The sequence below is a fragment of the Triticum urartu genome, chromosome 3 (assembly GCF_003073215.2).
Source record: "Triticum urartu cultivar G1812 chromosome 3, Tu2.1, whole genome shotgun sequence".
Taxonomy (NCBI): domain Eukaryota; kingdom Viridiplantae; phylum Streptophyta; class Magnoliopsida; order Poales; family Poaceae; genus Triticum; species Triticum urartu.
The window spans coordinates 146115892-146132307 of NC_053024.1; positions in this window are offsets into that span (position 1 = coordinate 146115892).

The following is a 16416-nucleotide window of genomic DNA, read 5'->3' on the forward strand; positions in this document are numbered from 1 at the left end:
TTCAATTTTCAATCCCATGATAGTTACTTTGTTGAGTTTGCTCCCACTACTATTCATGAGAAAGAAATTTGCTTATGTGGAAAGTAATAAAAATTCTATGCTTGTAGATCATGAAAATAGTGCTTTATGTGATAGTTATATTGTTGAATCCATTCATGATGCTACTGAAAATTATTATTAGGTAGGAATATATTCTTGTAGGAGTTGCAATAATATCAAGTTTCCTCTCTATGTGCTTAAAATCTTGAAGTTTTGCTTGCTTTACCTTCCTATCCAAGTTGATTCTTGTTCCCATAAGTTGTTTGCTCAAAAAATCCCTGTGCATAGGAAGTGGGTTAGGCTTAAATGTGCTAGTCATATTCTTCATGATGCTCTCTTTATGTTGCAATTCTTATCTTTTATGTGAGCATCATTGAAATCATTATGCCTAGCGCTTGTTGGGAGGCAACCCAATTTTATTTTTGTTCCTTGCTTTTTGCTCCTGTTTATTAATAAATAATTCATCTAGCCTCTGTTTAGATGTGGTTTTATGCTTTTAATTAGTGTTTGTGCCAGGTAGAACCGTTGGGAAGACTTGGGGAAAGTCTTTTTGATCTTGCTGTAAAAAACAGAAACTTTAGCGCTCACGAGAATTGCTTCCATTTTTATTTGGAGAGTTATATTTAGTTAATTATTTTTGCAGATTATTAACATATAAATTCCTCACGTCCAGCAATTTATTTTAGAATTTTTGAGGTTCCAGAAGTTTGCGTTAGTTACATATTACTACAGACTGTTCTGTTTTTGGCAGATTCTGTTTTTCATGTGTTGTTTACTTATTTTGATGAATCTATGGCTAGTAAAAAAGTTTATAAACCATAGATAAGTTGGAATACAGTAGGTTTAACACCAATATAAATAAATAATGAGTTCATTACAGTACCTTGAAGTGGTGTTTTGTTTTCTTTTGCTAACGGAGCTTACGAGTTTTCTATTAAGTTTTGTGTTGTGAAGTTTTCAAGTTTTGGGTAAAGATTTGATGGACTATGGTATAAGGAGTGGCAAGAACCTAAGCTTGGGGATTCCCAAGGAACCCCAAGGTAATATTCAAAGAAAACCAAGAGCCTAAGCTTGGGGATGCCCCGGAAGGCATCCCCTCTTTCGTCTTCGTTCATCGGTAAGTTTACTTGGAACTATATTTTTATTTACCACATGATATGTGTTTTGCTTGGAGTGTCATTTTATTTTATTTAGGTTTGCTTGCTGTTCGAATAAAATACCAAGATCTGAAATTCTTAAATGTTAGAGAGTCTTCACATAGTTGCATAATTATTCAACTACTCATTGATCTTCACTTATATCTTTCGGAGTAGTTTGTTGTTGCTCTAGTGCTTCACTTATATCCTTTTAGAGCACGGTGGTGGTTTTATTTTATAGAAATAGATGAACTCTCATGCTTCACATATATTATTTTGAGAGTCCTAAACAGCATGGTAATTTGCTTTGGTTATGAATTTAGTCCTAATATGATGGGCATCCAAGATGGATATAATAAAAACTTTCATATAGAGTGCATTGAATACTAAGAGAAGTTTGATACTTGATGATTGTTTTGAGATATGGAGATAGTGATATCAAAGTTGTTCTAGTTGAGTAGTTGTGAATTTGAGGAATACTTGTGTTGAAGTTTGCAAGTCCCGTAGCATGCACGTATGGTAAACGTTGTGTAACAAATTTGAAACATGAGGTGTTATTTCATTGTATTCCTTATGAGTGGCGGTCGGGGACGAGCGATGGTCTTTTGCTACCAATCTATCCCCCTATGAGCATGCGTGTAATACTTGGTTTTTGATGACTTGTAGATTTTTGAAATAAGTTTGTAAGTTCTTTATGACTAATGTTGAGTCCATGGATTATACGCACTCTCACCCTTCCACCATTGCTAGCCTCTTCGGTGTCGTGCATTGCCCTTTCTCACCTTGAGAGTTGGTGCAAACTTCACCGGTGCATCCAAACCCCGTGATATGATATGCTCTGTCACACATAAACCTCCTTATATCTTCCTCAAAATAGCCTCCATACCTACCTATTATGGCATTTCCATAGCCATTCCGAGATATATTGCCATGCAACTTTCCACCATTCCGTTTATTATGACACGCATCATCATTGTCATATTGCTTTGCATGATCATGTAGTTGACATCGTATTTGTGGCAAAGCCACTGTTCATAATTTTTCATACATGTCACTCTTGATTCATCGCAAACCCGGTACACCGCCGGAGGCATTCATATAGAGTCATATCTTGTTCTAGTATCGAGTTGTAATCTTTGAGGTGTAAATAAATAGAAGTGTGATGATCATCATTAATAGAGCATTGTCCCCCCAAAAAAGAGAAAGGCCAAAAAAAAGGAAGGCCCAAAAAAGAGAAAGGCCAAATAAAAAAAAGGAAGGCCAAAATAAAAATAAATATAAACATAAAAATAAAAAGGGGTAATGCTACTATCCTTTTTCCACACTTGTGCTTCAAAGTAGCACCATGATCTTTATGATAGAGAGTCTATTGTTTTGTCGCTTTCATATACTAGTGGGAATTTTTCATTATAGAACTTGGCTTGTATATTCTAACAATGGGCCTCAAATGCCCTAGGTCTTCGTGAGAAAGCAAGTTGGATGCACACCCACTTAGTTTCTTTTGTTGAGATTTCATACATTTATAGCTCTAGTGCATCCGTTGCATGGCAATCCCTACTCCTTGCATTGACATCAATTGATGGGCATCTCCCTAGCCCATTGATTAGCCGCGTCGATATGAGACTTTATCCTTTTTGTCTTCTCCATATAACCCCCTCATTATATTCTATTCCACCCATAGTGCTATATCCATGGCTCACGATCATGTATTGCGTGAAAGTTGAAAAATGTTTGAGATTACTAAAGTATGAAACAATTGCTTGGCTTGTCATCGGGGTTGTGCATGATGAGAGCATTCTTGTGTTACGAAAATGGAGCATGACCAAACTATATGATTTTGTAGGGATGAACTTTCTTTGGCCATGTTATTTTGAGAAGACATGATTGCTTAGTTAGTATGCTTGAAGTATTATTGTTTTTATGTCAATATTAAACTTTTGTCTTGAATCTTATGGATCTGAATATTCTTGTGTAACATCCCAAATTTTCAATTTGGAATGATATACATAGTCATCCATGCATATCATATTTTATTTGCATTTCGTCTCGCGATCCTCGAAATCCTAAGCAACTCAAGGACCCTTGGAGAGAGTTGAGGATTTTCCCCGGTTTTCATATTTGATTTTTATCAAATCTGAAACGAGGATTTTTGATTTTAATTATTTTTCTCTCCAAAAATATTTCATATTAAAATATATGAGAGGAGATAATATGACTTCTCCAAGATAATTGAAATATAGGAGGAAAATATTAAAATCAAATATTTGTTTTATTTGGATTTTATTGCAATTTTGTTTGCATTAGAAAAATCGCACATTTTCAAAGTTGCATTTTAGGGCCAAGAAAATGTTCATCTCGTTCTAAATATTTTATTTAGACGATGAAAATTTATTTTGGCATTTTTCAATTTTTATTTATTTTTCTAGGATTTTATTTCTATCGGCGGAATTATTTAAAAAAAAGGTTCCCGCGCCCGACTGGGCCTAAGTCCCAGCCGAGCCAGGCCGGCCCGTAGCCGTCGCCGCCTCCCTGCGCGCGCGCCGCCCCGCCGCCGCTCGGACTAGGAGTCCGAGCCGGACTCCGCCGCCGCCGCTTGCCCCTCCTCCAAGCAAGCCGCCGCCGCCCCGCCACCTCGCCTTGCCGGAGTCCCTCGCCGGAGGTAGCCGCCGGACTCCGAGCCGCCGTTTTTTTAATGAATCGTTCAATTTTTTTTAGAAAACCCAAGATTCGTTTTTTTTATCGCCGGTTTTTCTCGGTTCTTCTAGTTAGCGGACGTTTGTCCATACGTTCATTTTAACGAACGGTTTTCGCCCGTTAGTTACAGTTAACGAATGCTCATTCGTTAGTTTGTTCGTCAGTTTTCTTTTATCGGATTTATTCCGCGAGTTTTCTGATCGCGATTTCTGATCCGATCTTAGTTTCTGTTTTTCTTTTTGCTCGTTAGTCGGAATCAGGCGATTCAAGCGCCTAGAGTTTCGTCTCGAAACCGTCTTTCCGTTTAACCAACTTAAATAAGTTTTTTCTACTGTAAAATTTGGCCTAGGTTCAGATTAGTAAACGAAGCTTCTTTCTTTCACCGTTTGAGTTTCGTTGCTCCGTTTGATCTGATTCTTTTTGTGAACCGGAGTTCTTAAGTTGAACTTTCTGGTCAACCGATTTTATTTGAGTTTTGCTTGCGCATCTTTTCTTGTTGCTTATGTATGTTATTGTTTGTTTGCGATAGAACACCCGGAGTGCGAAGCGGGCTACTACGAGGCCCTAGGTTTCGCAGACCGTTAGCAAGGCAAGTAACACTTTGATCATATCCCTTTTATCACCCAGTTTTTATGCATTAGTTCCAATCCTCTAACATTGCATGATTAGGATGTCATTAACATGTGTGTTGGGAAGTAGTTGATGAGGTAGAACCTATTACCCTGTTACATTCAAACCCTTGGGAGTTACTTCTACGCGTTGCTTATATTGCTATGCTATGCTCGTAGACGTGGTTTGGGTTTGAGCGAAATCCATGACAGATGTAAGATTGTTAAATAATGGTTCAACTTAAGGTGGCAACTTAAATTAACATTTGGGTGGATTGAGGCACCTGGAGTACCCAGTGTTGCCTGTATTTTTGGAAATCCCGGAGTACCTGTGTGATCTTCCTATGGACCGCCACCCAGTCCCAAAGGGAACTAAGATGATTCATGCTAGAAACTTCCGTGTGTAGCCATAGGCTATTATGGGCTCTAGCATAGTTGAGTAAGTTACGTGAAGCTCTTGAAGAGGCAGATCAATAGGTAGTGGGATGTAGGTTTGGTATGGTCTGTCCGGAGTAGAGAGTTAATGTTTCTGAAAGACTGTGTCTCGGTCATCCGTTTCTCAAACACCTTGTAGTGCGATAAATCCAACGGAGGCGATCGAGTCTTGTGGGGAAAAGTGCACAAACCTCTGCAGAGTGTATAATCTAATCATGGTTAGCCGTGTCCCCGGTTATGGACAATTCTTGAGTATCTAGTATTTGGGTTATCACATGTATCTCATCATTCTTAATTAATATTGTTGGGATGTTAATCACTTTAATTGTGATTGAGTTGGAGGAACCTTCTCAATGTTATTCAACTACCATGATAGTTAAATTAAAAATCTATTCCTTTGTTGTAGGGAAAAATTGGTTGTTCGCAAAAACTATAACCATAGAGCTTTCCACCAGCCAAATATGCATGTAGTGATAGCATTATTCTGTTCTTGCTCTACTATGTTATTTTGCCAGCATATTCCATGTGCTGGCCCATTTTTGGGCTGTAACGTATTATCTTGCAGACTTTTCAGACGAGGAGTAAGGTTCGTTAGGTCGTTGCCGTGCAGCTCAGCTATGCCGTTGGAGTTAATGGACTCACTTCATCTTCCAAGCCTTCCGCTGTTATCGTATTAGATGGCCTTAAGCCATATTATTGTAGTAAGTTCTCTTTTGAGACATTCGATGTAATAAGTGTGTGATTGCCACTCTGTTATGAATCCTTCGAGTACTGTGTGTGTCAGCATTACCGATCCAGGGATGACACAGATGCACAGAGACTTGGCCATCTGAGGTCGGGTCGCTACAAGATGGTATCAGAGCACAGGATGAGTGTAGGACACGACCACTAAGATAAACCCTAGGTCACACTTCTCTACTCATTTCTGACTCCTCTCCATTTTCTACTTTTTAGGATGACGGAGATGAAGAACAAGTTTGCACAACCAGATGAAGACACACCTTTTGGACGCCACTTGAAGGAAGTCACTAGGTACTTGAACATTGGAATACCAAGCTTCACCGGAACGTACAACGCCACTTTACCTGAAGAGGAGCGCTGGATGGTTCAAGTACAAGTTCCAGGAAGGATGTTCTCGCCAACCTCTAAACCCATAGAGTTTTCTTTTGAAGCACCCACCTGGAGTCTAGGCAAGAGCATGGCAACCCACATTAACTTGGGACGCATTGGAGAAGTCTACAACAGGGAGCTTAAGGACACTATCTACCAAATATGTGGACGCCGAGACGAGCAATGGGAAGTAATCAGCACCAGAAAGGATAGATCCATTGCAGCTTTCATCCAGGAGTTAAACCAGCACATTCGACGTCAAGAGAACCATATGTGCGCAAACATGATGGACTTGAAGAAGGCGAAGAATAGAATCATCGAGCTTGAGGAAGAACTCAAGTTTACACGCGATGGATATGAGGAGGAAATCAAGACACTACTGAAGAAGAATGACAACCTAGTCAAGAAGATCGGAGTATTCATGGGAGGACCGGCACCAATAGAAGAAGAAGAAGAACCCAAGGAGATACGCCCCGAGGACTACATCATCATCGATGACACCGATTCCGATACTAGTGATGATGATTTTGAAGATGAAGCTGGAGCAGACATCATGGAGTCTTCCACCGATCAAAATTTCTAGATGACCACCAAATATTAGTAGTATTCCCCCATGTAATTAGTAATAGATGAGCACTTTGCGATACTCCTAGACCATTTGTATGCCCTTGCTTGATTGATTGAGTGAAATGTTTGTGTTTGTCTCATGTGCATATGGGTACTATTTTCTCATTAGACCCCTTTTCTATTCTGATCTCTTCCATCTAAACCCATCAGATGCCTCCGAGACGTGACACCATTTTTGCTTTCCCACCGGAGCTCACCCAGTTGATCCAGCAGTAGAATACTTTGATGCAATTGCTAGTTCAGAACCAGGGCAACAACAACAACAACCCACCGCCAGTGGACAACCTAGCCCGTTTTCTAAGGTTACAACCGCCGGTGTTTTCCAGTAGCACCGAGCCAATAGTTGCTGATGATTGGATACGCCGTATTGGAAGGGAGTTGACCACCGCGGGATGCACTGATTCTAAGAAGGTGCATTTTTCCGCACATCAGTTGGATGGACCAGCAGCATCATGGTGGGAGAATTACACAGCCACTTTCCCCATGGCCAACGTCACTTGGGACCAGTTTTAGCAAGATTTCCGCACGGCCCATGTCTCAACTGGAGTTATGCAGATGAAGAAGCGGGAGTTCCGCAACCTACGCCAGGGGAACCGTACTGTGGCTCAGTACATGGATGATTTTAGCAAGTTATCACGCTATGCCCCTGATGATGTGGCCACAGATGTTGTGAAGCAGGAGAAGTTTATGGAAGGGCTGAACGATGATATGAGCATGCAGTTGATGGTAGCAACCTTCAACAACTACCATGAGTTGGTAGATAAGGCTCTTATGATTGAAGGGAAGCAGCAGCAAATTGAGAGCCGCAAGAGAAAGTATGGACAAGGGAAGTATAACTCAGGAGCTCAGCAGAAGCCTCGCCTAACCCCGAATTCGGGAGGAGTTGTTCATAACCATGGAGGTCACAACCACACTGGAGGAGGATCGCATAACCACAACGGTTCTAAGAATGGGAATGGGAACGGAGCCAACAATAATCAGAACCGCCCCAATCCAGCCACACCCGCCAAAAGAGATCTAAGTCACGTTACTTGTTTCAAGTGTGGGAAGACTGGACACTACGCCACGGAGTGCCCTGAAGGAAAGAATGGAAACGAAAATGGGAGCGCCAGGAAGAAACCCAATCCATTCAACAAAGGACAAGTGAACCACGTTAACGTGGAGGAGGTTGAAGAGCAGCCGGACGCGGTAATAGGTAAGTTTTTGGTTAAGTAATTTACCGCTCTTGTTCTTTTCGATACTGGTGCATCACATTCATACATATCAAGGGGATTTGTGGATAAGTTTAAACTACCAACCCAAACCCTTAGGACCCCTCTGTTAGTAAACTCACCCGGAGCAGAATACATGGCTACCCAATGGTGCGACCAGGTACCCTTAACCATTGGCACACATGTGTTTCCGTCCGACCTAATTATCTTGGAGTCACAAGGATTGGATGTGATATTAGGTATGGACTGGATGTCAAAGTTTGGAGGAAGTATTGACTGTGCTAGTAAGTCGATTTATCTTACCACCCCGGAGGGAAAAATGATTAAGTATGTGTCTAGGCATGTGCCTAGGAGGAGCCAAGTGAATGCCCTTACGGGAGTTGTTCAGGAGGAAGTGCCTATAGTGAAGGATTATCCGGATGTTTTTCCAGAGGAGTTACCAGGCATGCCACCGGATAGAGACATTGAGTTTTTGATAGAGCTGTTTCGAGGAACAGGACCAATATCCAAGAGACCCTATCGGATTCCCGCAAATGATCTGGAGGAAATCAAGAAACAGATCAAGGAGTTACTGGAGAAAGGATACATTCAAAGAAGTTCATCACCTTGGGGAGCCCCAGTGCTTTTGGTTGAGAAGAAGGATAACTCCCTAAGGATAGTTGTTGATTATCAAGCCTTGAATGAGGTGACGATTAAGAACAAGTACCCACTGCTGATGATCAACGATCTGTTTGATCAGTTGCAAGGAGCTAAGGTGTTTTCGAAGATCGATTTGAGATCGGGATACCATCAGTTGAAGGTACGTGAGAAAGATATACCAAAGACAGCGTTCACAACGCGGTATGGATTATACGACACGGTCATGTCATTTGGACTGACTAATGCCCCTGCTTATTTCATGAGCATGATGAACAAGGTATTCATGGAGTATTTGGACAAGTTTTTTGTGGTGTTTATTGATGGTATTATGGTATACTCGAAGAACGAAGAGGAGCACAAGGAGCATTTGCGCTTAGTTCTCGAGAAACTTAGGGAACACCAGTTGTATGCTAAGTTTAGCAAATGCGAGTTTTGGTTGAAGGAAGTCGGGTTCCTTGGACATGTTATATCAGGAGAAGGTATAGCAGTAGACCCCAACAAAATTCAGTCAGTCATTGAATGGTTGGCACCCACCTCAGTTAGCGAGATCCGCAGTTTACTTGGACTCGCGGGTTACTATCGGAGATTCATTGAGAACTTTTCCAAGATTGCGAAGCCAATGACTGAACTGTTCAAGAAGGATACGAAGTTTAAATGGACAGAAGATTGCGAGGCAAGTTTCCAGGAGTTGAAGAAACGTTTGACTACAGCGCCAGTGCTAACACTGCCGGATATACATAAGGAATTCCAAGTTTATTGTGACGCCTCTCGCTTAGGACTTGGATGTGTACTTATGCAGGATGGAAGAGTTGTTTCGTATGCCTCACGACAACTAAAAACTCATGAGTTGAACTATGCCACACATGATTTGGAGTTAGCAGCCGTAGTGCATGCATTGAAGACCTGGAGGCATTACCTTATTGGAAACCGATGTGATGTATACACGGACCATAAGAGTCTGAAGTACATCTTCACCCAGAAGGAACTGAACCTTAGACAGAGGAGATGGTTGGATCTTATAAAGGATTATGACATGAAGCTACACTATCATCCAGGAAAGGCCAATGTCGTAGCTGACGCCTTGAGCAGGAAGAGTTATGCTAAATAACCTTAAAAGTAAGGGACTGCCGAAGGAGTTAGCAGAGGATATCATGGAACTTCGATTAGAGATTGTTCCTAGAGGATTCGTTCCAATAATGGAGGTCTAGTCGACATTGCTGGACAAGATTTGGGAAGCTCAGAAGGATGACAAGGAGATTGCCGAGATAAAGGAGAAGATGAGCAAAGGAAAGGCCAAAGGTTTTCGTGAGGATGAGCACGATACCCTATGGTTTGAGGACCGAGTTTATGTGCCCAATAACCAGGAGATCAGGAAGTTAATACTTCAAGAGGCTCATGACTCACCATACTCGATGCATCCCGGAAACACCAAGATGTATCTGGATTTGAAGGAACGTTTCTGGTGGACCGGTATGAAGAAGGATATTGCCGAGTAGGTAGCCGTATGTGATGTATGCCAAAGAGTGAAGGCAGAACATCAGAAGCCAGCAGGACTGTTACAGCCTATGCCGATACCCGAATGGAAGTGGGATAAACTTGGCATGGATTTTATTACCGGATTGCCCAGGACTAAAGCAGGGTATGATTCTATATGGGTAGTAGTTGATCGCTTGACCAAAGTGGCTCACTTCATCCCAATGAAAACCACTTATACAAGTGCGAAGTTGGCCAAGATTTATATGTCTAGGATCGTATGCCCGCATGGAGTTCCAAGGACCATCGTATCATATAGAGGAACACAGTTTACTTCAAAGTTTTGGCATCAGTTACATCAGACTTTGGGGACTAGGTTGGAGTTCAGTACAACTTTTCACCCACAGACAGATGGACAGACCGAGAGAGTGAACCAAATTTTGGAGGACATGTTGAGAGCCTGTGCGCTAGATTATGGATCTAGTTGGGATGACAATTTGCCTTACGCAGAGTTCTCGTACAACAATAGCTACCAAGCCAGATTGAAGATGGCACCGTTTGAAGCCCTGTATGGACGCAGGTGTAGAACACCTTTGATGTGGGACGAGGTAGGAGACCGACAGTTGTTTGGACCAGACTTGATCAATGAGTCTGAGGAGAAGGTTAAATTGATTCGTGATAGATTGAAGAGTGCTTAGTCCAGGCAGAAGAGTTATGCAGACTCAAAACGCAAAGAGGTAACCTATGAAATTGGAGACAAAGTATATCTGTGAGTATCTCCCTTGCGGGGAGTGAAACGTTTTGGAGTTAAGGGGAAATTAGCTCCGAGATTTGTGGGACCGTATCGTGTTTTGGAATGGATGGCAGAAGTTGCCTACAAATTGGAATTACCCGAGGGATTGTTTGGAGTTCATGATGTGTTTCACGTTTCACAGCTGAAGAAGTGTCATGCTGAGATGGCCGACATACTATTAAGAGATACAGTACCCTTGGAGGCAATTCAGTTGGACAGTGATTTGACTTACGAGGAGAAGCCAGTAAAGATTCTTGAGTTTGCCAGTAGAGTCACCCGCAGTAAGGTTATCATGTTTTGCAAAGTTCATTGGAGCCACCATACCGAGGATGAAGCCACCTAGAAACGAGAGGATGATCTTCGCAAAGACCACCCACACCTATTTTCTAGCCAACTCGAATCTCGAGGGCGAGATTCATCTTAAGGGGGTAGGTTTGTAACATCCAAATTTTCAATTTGGAATGCTATACATAGTCATCCATGCATATCATATTTTATTTGCATTTCGTCTCGCGATCCTTGAAATCCTAAGCAACTCAAGGACCCTCGGAGAGAGTTGGGGATTTTCCCCGGTTTTCATATTTGATTTTTATCAAATCTGAAACGAGGATTTTTGATTTTAATTATTTTTCTCTTCGAAAATATTTCATATTAAAATATATGAGAGGAGATAATATGACTTCTCCAAGATAATTGAAATATAGGAGGAAAAATATTAAAATCAAATATTTGTTTTATTTGGATTTTATTACAATTTTGTTTGTATTAGAAAAATTGCACGTTTTCAAAGTTGCATTTTAGGGCCAAGAAAATGTTCATCTCGTTCTAAATATTTTATTTAGACGATGAAAATTTATTTTGGCATTTTTAGATTTTTATTTATTTTTCTAGGATTTTATTTCTGTCGGCAGAATTATTTAAAAAAAGGTTCCCGCGCCCGACTGGGCCTAAGGCCCAGCCGAGCCAGGCCGGCCCGCAGCCGCCGCCACCTCCCCGCGCGCGCGCCGCCCCGCCGCTGCTAGGACTAGGAGTCCGAGCCGGACTCCGCCGCCGCCGCTTGCCCCTCCTCCAAGCAAGCCGCCGCTGCCGCCCCACAAGCCGCCGCCGCCGCCCCACAAGCCGCCGCCCCGCCACCTCGCCTCACCGGAGCCCCTTGCCGGAGGTAGCCGCCGGACTCCGAGCCGCTGGTTTTTTTAAGAACCGTTCGGTTTTTTTAGAAAATCCTAGATTCGTTTTTTTCAGATCGCCGGTTTTTCTCGGTTCTTCTAGTTAGCGGACATTCGTCCGTACGTTCATTTTAATGAACGGTTTTCGCCCGTTAGTTATAGTTAATGAGCGCTCGTTCGTTAGTCTGTTCGTCAGTTTTCTTTTATCGGATTTATTCCGCGAGTTTTCTGATCGCGATTTCTGATCCGATCTTAGTTTCTGTTTTTCTTTTCGCTCGTTAGTCGGAATCAGGCGATTCAAGCGCCTAGAGTTTCGTCTCGAAACCCTCTTTCCGTTTAACCAACTTAAATAAGTTTTTTCTACTGTAAAATTTGGCCTAGGTTCAGATTAGTAAATGAAGCTTCTTTCTTTCGCCGTTTGAGTTTCGTTTCTCCGTTTGATTTGATTCTTTTTGCGAACCGGAGTTCTTAAGTTGAACTTTCTGGTCAACCGATTTTATTTGAGTTTTGTTTGCGCATCTTTGCTTTTTGCTTATGTATGTTATTGTTTATTTCCGATAGAACACCCAGAGTGCGAAGCGTGCTACTACGAGTCCCTAGGTTTCGCAGACCGTCAGCAAGGCAAGTAACACTTTGATCATATCCCTTTTATCACCTAGTTTTTATGCATTAGTTCCAATCCTCAAACATTGCATGATTAGGATTTCATTAACATGTGGGTTGGGAAGTAGTTGATGCGGTAGAACCTATTACCCTGTTACATTCAAACCCTTGGGAGTTACTTCTACGCGTTGCTTATATTGCTATGCTATGCTATGCTCGTAGACGTGGTTTGGGTTTGAGCGAAATCCATGACAGATGTGAGATTGTTAAATAATGGTTCAACTTAACGTGGCAACTTAAATTAACATCTGGGTGGATTGAGGCACCTGGAGTACGCAGTGTTGCCTATATTTTTGGAAATCCCGGAGTACCCGTGTGATCTTCCTATGGACCGCCACCCAGTCCCAAAGGGAACTGAGATGATTCATGCTAGAAACTTTCGTGTGCAGCCACAGGCTATTATGGGCTCTAGCATAGTTGAGTAAGTTACGTGAAGCTCTTGAAGAGGCAGAGCAGCAGGTAGTGGGATGTAGGTTTGGTATGGTCTGTCCGGAGTAGAGAGTTAATGTTTCTGAAAGACTGTGTCTCGGTCATCCATTTCTCAAACACCTTGTAGTGCGATAAATCCAACGGAGGCGATCGAGTCTTGTGGGGAAAAGTGCACAAACCTCTGCAGAGTGTATAATCTAATCATGGTTAGCCGTGTCCCCGGTTATGGACAATTCTGGAGTATCTAGTATTTGGGTTATCACATGGATCTCATCATTCTTAATTAATATTGTTGGGATGTTAATCACTTTAATTGGGATTGAGTTGGAGGAACCTTCTCAATGTTGTTCAACTACCATGATAGTTAAATTAAAAATCTATTCTTTGTTGTAGGGAAAAATTGGTTGTTCACAAAAACTATAACCATAGAGCTTTCCACCAGCCAAATATGCATGTAGTGATAGCATTATTCTGTTCTTGCTCTACTATGTTATTTTGCCAGCATATTCCATGTGCTGGCCCGTTTTCGGGCTGCAAGATATTATCTTGCAGACTTTTCAGACGAGGAGTAAGGTTCGTTAGGTCGTTGCCGTGCAGCTCAGCTATGCCGTTGGAGTTAATGGACTCACTTTATCTTCCAAGCCTTCCGCTGTTATCGTATTAGATGGCCTTAAGCCATATTATTGTAGTAAGTTCTCTTTTGAGACATTCGATGTAATAAGTGTGTGATTGCCACTCTGTTATAAATCCTTCGAGTACTGTGTGTGTCAGCATTACCGATCCAGGGATGACACAGATGCACAGAGACTTGGCCATCTGAGGTCGGGTCGCTACAAGATGGTATCAGAGCACAGGCTGAGTGTAGGACACAACCACTAAGATAAACCCTAGGTCACACTTCTCTACTCATTTCCGACTCCTCTCCATTTTCTACTTTTTAGGATGACGGAGATGAAGAACAAGTTTGCACAACCAGATGAAGACACACCTTTTGGACGCCACTTGAAGGAAGTCACTAGGTGTCGACGTATCATAGGCGCTTTGGGTCCAATGAGTGGATGACATCTGTCCCAACGGTGAGCCGACATGTGTTTCCTCCAGCCAATGATGATTTTACACGTGGAAAATCCCCATTGGTCGGGGCTGTTAACGGGTTATCGGATCCAAAACCAGACCCGATAGCTTAACGGCATTCCATTACAGTGGATGCCATGTGTCGATCACCCTTGACGAAAGCACTTCTGTGACGCGCGATTTATCGTCATGGAAGTGGACACTTCCATGATGATAATTTTGGTAATGTCATGGAACACTTCTGCGACAACACATGTATGACTATCTTGATTCTGTCATAAATTTGTCATGGATGTACATGCATGACAGAAAACATGACCTACTGTGACAAACACGTATCATCACGGAAGTGTATTTTTTTGTAATGCTCGGCCTTGCCCCCTCCCCCTTCCTCTCGTGGCCGGCTCTGCTGCCACGAGCTCTTGGGAAGGAGGGACGCGCTGTCGAGCAGAGACCCTCGCCGCCACCGTCGATGGACCGGCGCCCCCTCTCGCCATGGCAAATGAAAGAGCGAAGCCGAAGTGGAAGGAGAGGGATGATGAAAGATTCTGGGGTGCCATCCCCCTCCCCTTCTTATAAAGGGGCGGGGTAGGGATTCGTCTGCCCACTCAGCCAATCCGACCATTAGGGGTGCAGAGAATCAAGGCCGACCCACTACCCCAATCAGCAGCGACCCGTTTCCCTGCCTCGCCATTCAAGGCCCGCACCCACCGCCGAGCATCTTCAGAGCACGGGGAGTAAATTGCAAAAAACCACCACAATTGTGGACTCTAAATCAAAAAACCACCACCATTCATTTTTTTGCAAAAACCGCCAGGTATTAAGTAATCCTTTTGCAAAAAACACTAACCGATCAATAAGCAGCTTTTAACACAGAATCTGACAGATGGGACCCAGTTGTAAGTGCTGGCGTGGCGGTCAAATGTCACACCGTTGCCTATACTGTTAAGTCAATAGGGGCTTTGACTCGCGCGGCAGCGCCAGCCACGGTAGCTGGGTCTGCCCGCACACGCGCCCGTCGGTGCAGCTGGGTCCCCCGAGCCCATCGCCCTCGCCCTGCGCCGCTGTCGGACATGGCGCACCGTCCGCCGCTGCAGCTCTTGCCCGCCATGGACGCCGCTCTGGACGATGCTCAGCTCGTCGGAAGCCAACCAGCGCCAGCACTGGACGCGGAGTTCTTATGCTGCTCCACCTCGTGCAAGCTGTGCACGTGTGCTGCCTATATGCTCAAATGGATTAGCAGTAGGCCGGACGCCTCCTTTCCGCCATGGTCGAGCTCCCAAGAGGCCCTCCTCTATCTCCTTGCATTTGATCGAACACCTAGCAGGCAGCGTGGCAAGACGCGGCCGCGCCACCTGGGTAGTGCTCCACTGGGTCTTCAAGGTTCTTGACAACATCCACGACCACCCCATGCTCCTCAACCTCCCAGATAACGGGCATCGCCGTGCTGGCCGCATACTTCGGCCGAGCTGTCGCCGCCGCCGTGCGCTGTCACCGCCGTGTGGTGTCCACCACCACGCCGCCTCTGCGTCGGTGCGTCCGAGCTGCCGTGCAGGCCCGAGACCTCGGCTCACGCCCTGGCCATCATGCTGCTCCGGGCCGCTGCACGCGTCTGAGCGCGGGGCTCGCCGTTCGCCATGCGCACGCAGCGCCATCCGAACTCGCTGGTGCATGGGTGCTCCCGGAGGTGGTCAGTGACTCAGGTCATTCAATCCATCCGCCAGTACATAGCTGGCTAGCCTCCGTATGAATCAATCAAGCAGCTTGTTGTACACCTGTACGTCCATATGTATTCGCGCACGAATGACGACGGGTTCCGGCATTGATGTGGCTCACCTCGACGGCTTCTCTCCACGGCTCGGTGCTCGTCGTCTCCAAGCTTCGGATCTTGCCCAGCTCGGTGCAGCACCCGAGGAACCTCCTGTTGACGCGAGGAAGCAAAGAACGTGGTCCGGGGCTAACCGGAGATGGAGATCGTGCGGCATAAGATCTACTGGCTTTGACCTCCGACCGAGCCATGGCCGCAGCTATGTGGCTTGCGGACGCGCACAGAAAGAGGAAAGGAAGAGGAAAAGAGGGCGGCGGGCGGCGGGCGCAGGGAGCAGTGGCGGCGGTGCGAGCTGCCCAGACGTGGCGGCGGGGCCGGCCGGCGCGCACGAGGGCGGCGCTGCCGTATCGACCCCATCGGCGGCGGTAACGCTAACTGTAGTGGGGTGGGTCCCAAGTCAACTTAACGGGTGATCCAAATGGTGTGACGAGCGCCGTCTTCATCAGCGCCACGTGGCACCTGACAGTGAGACCTACTCATCAGGTTTTCAA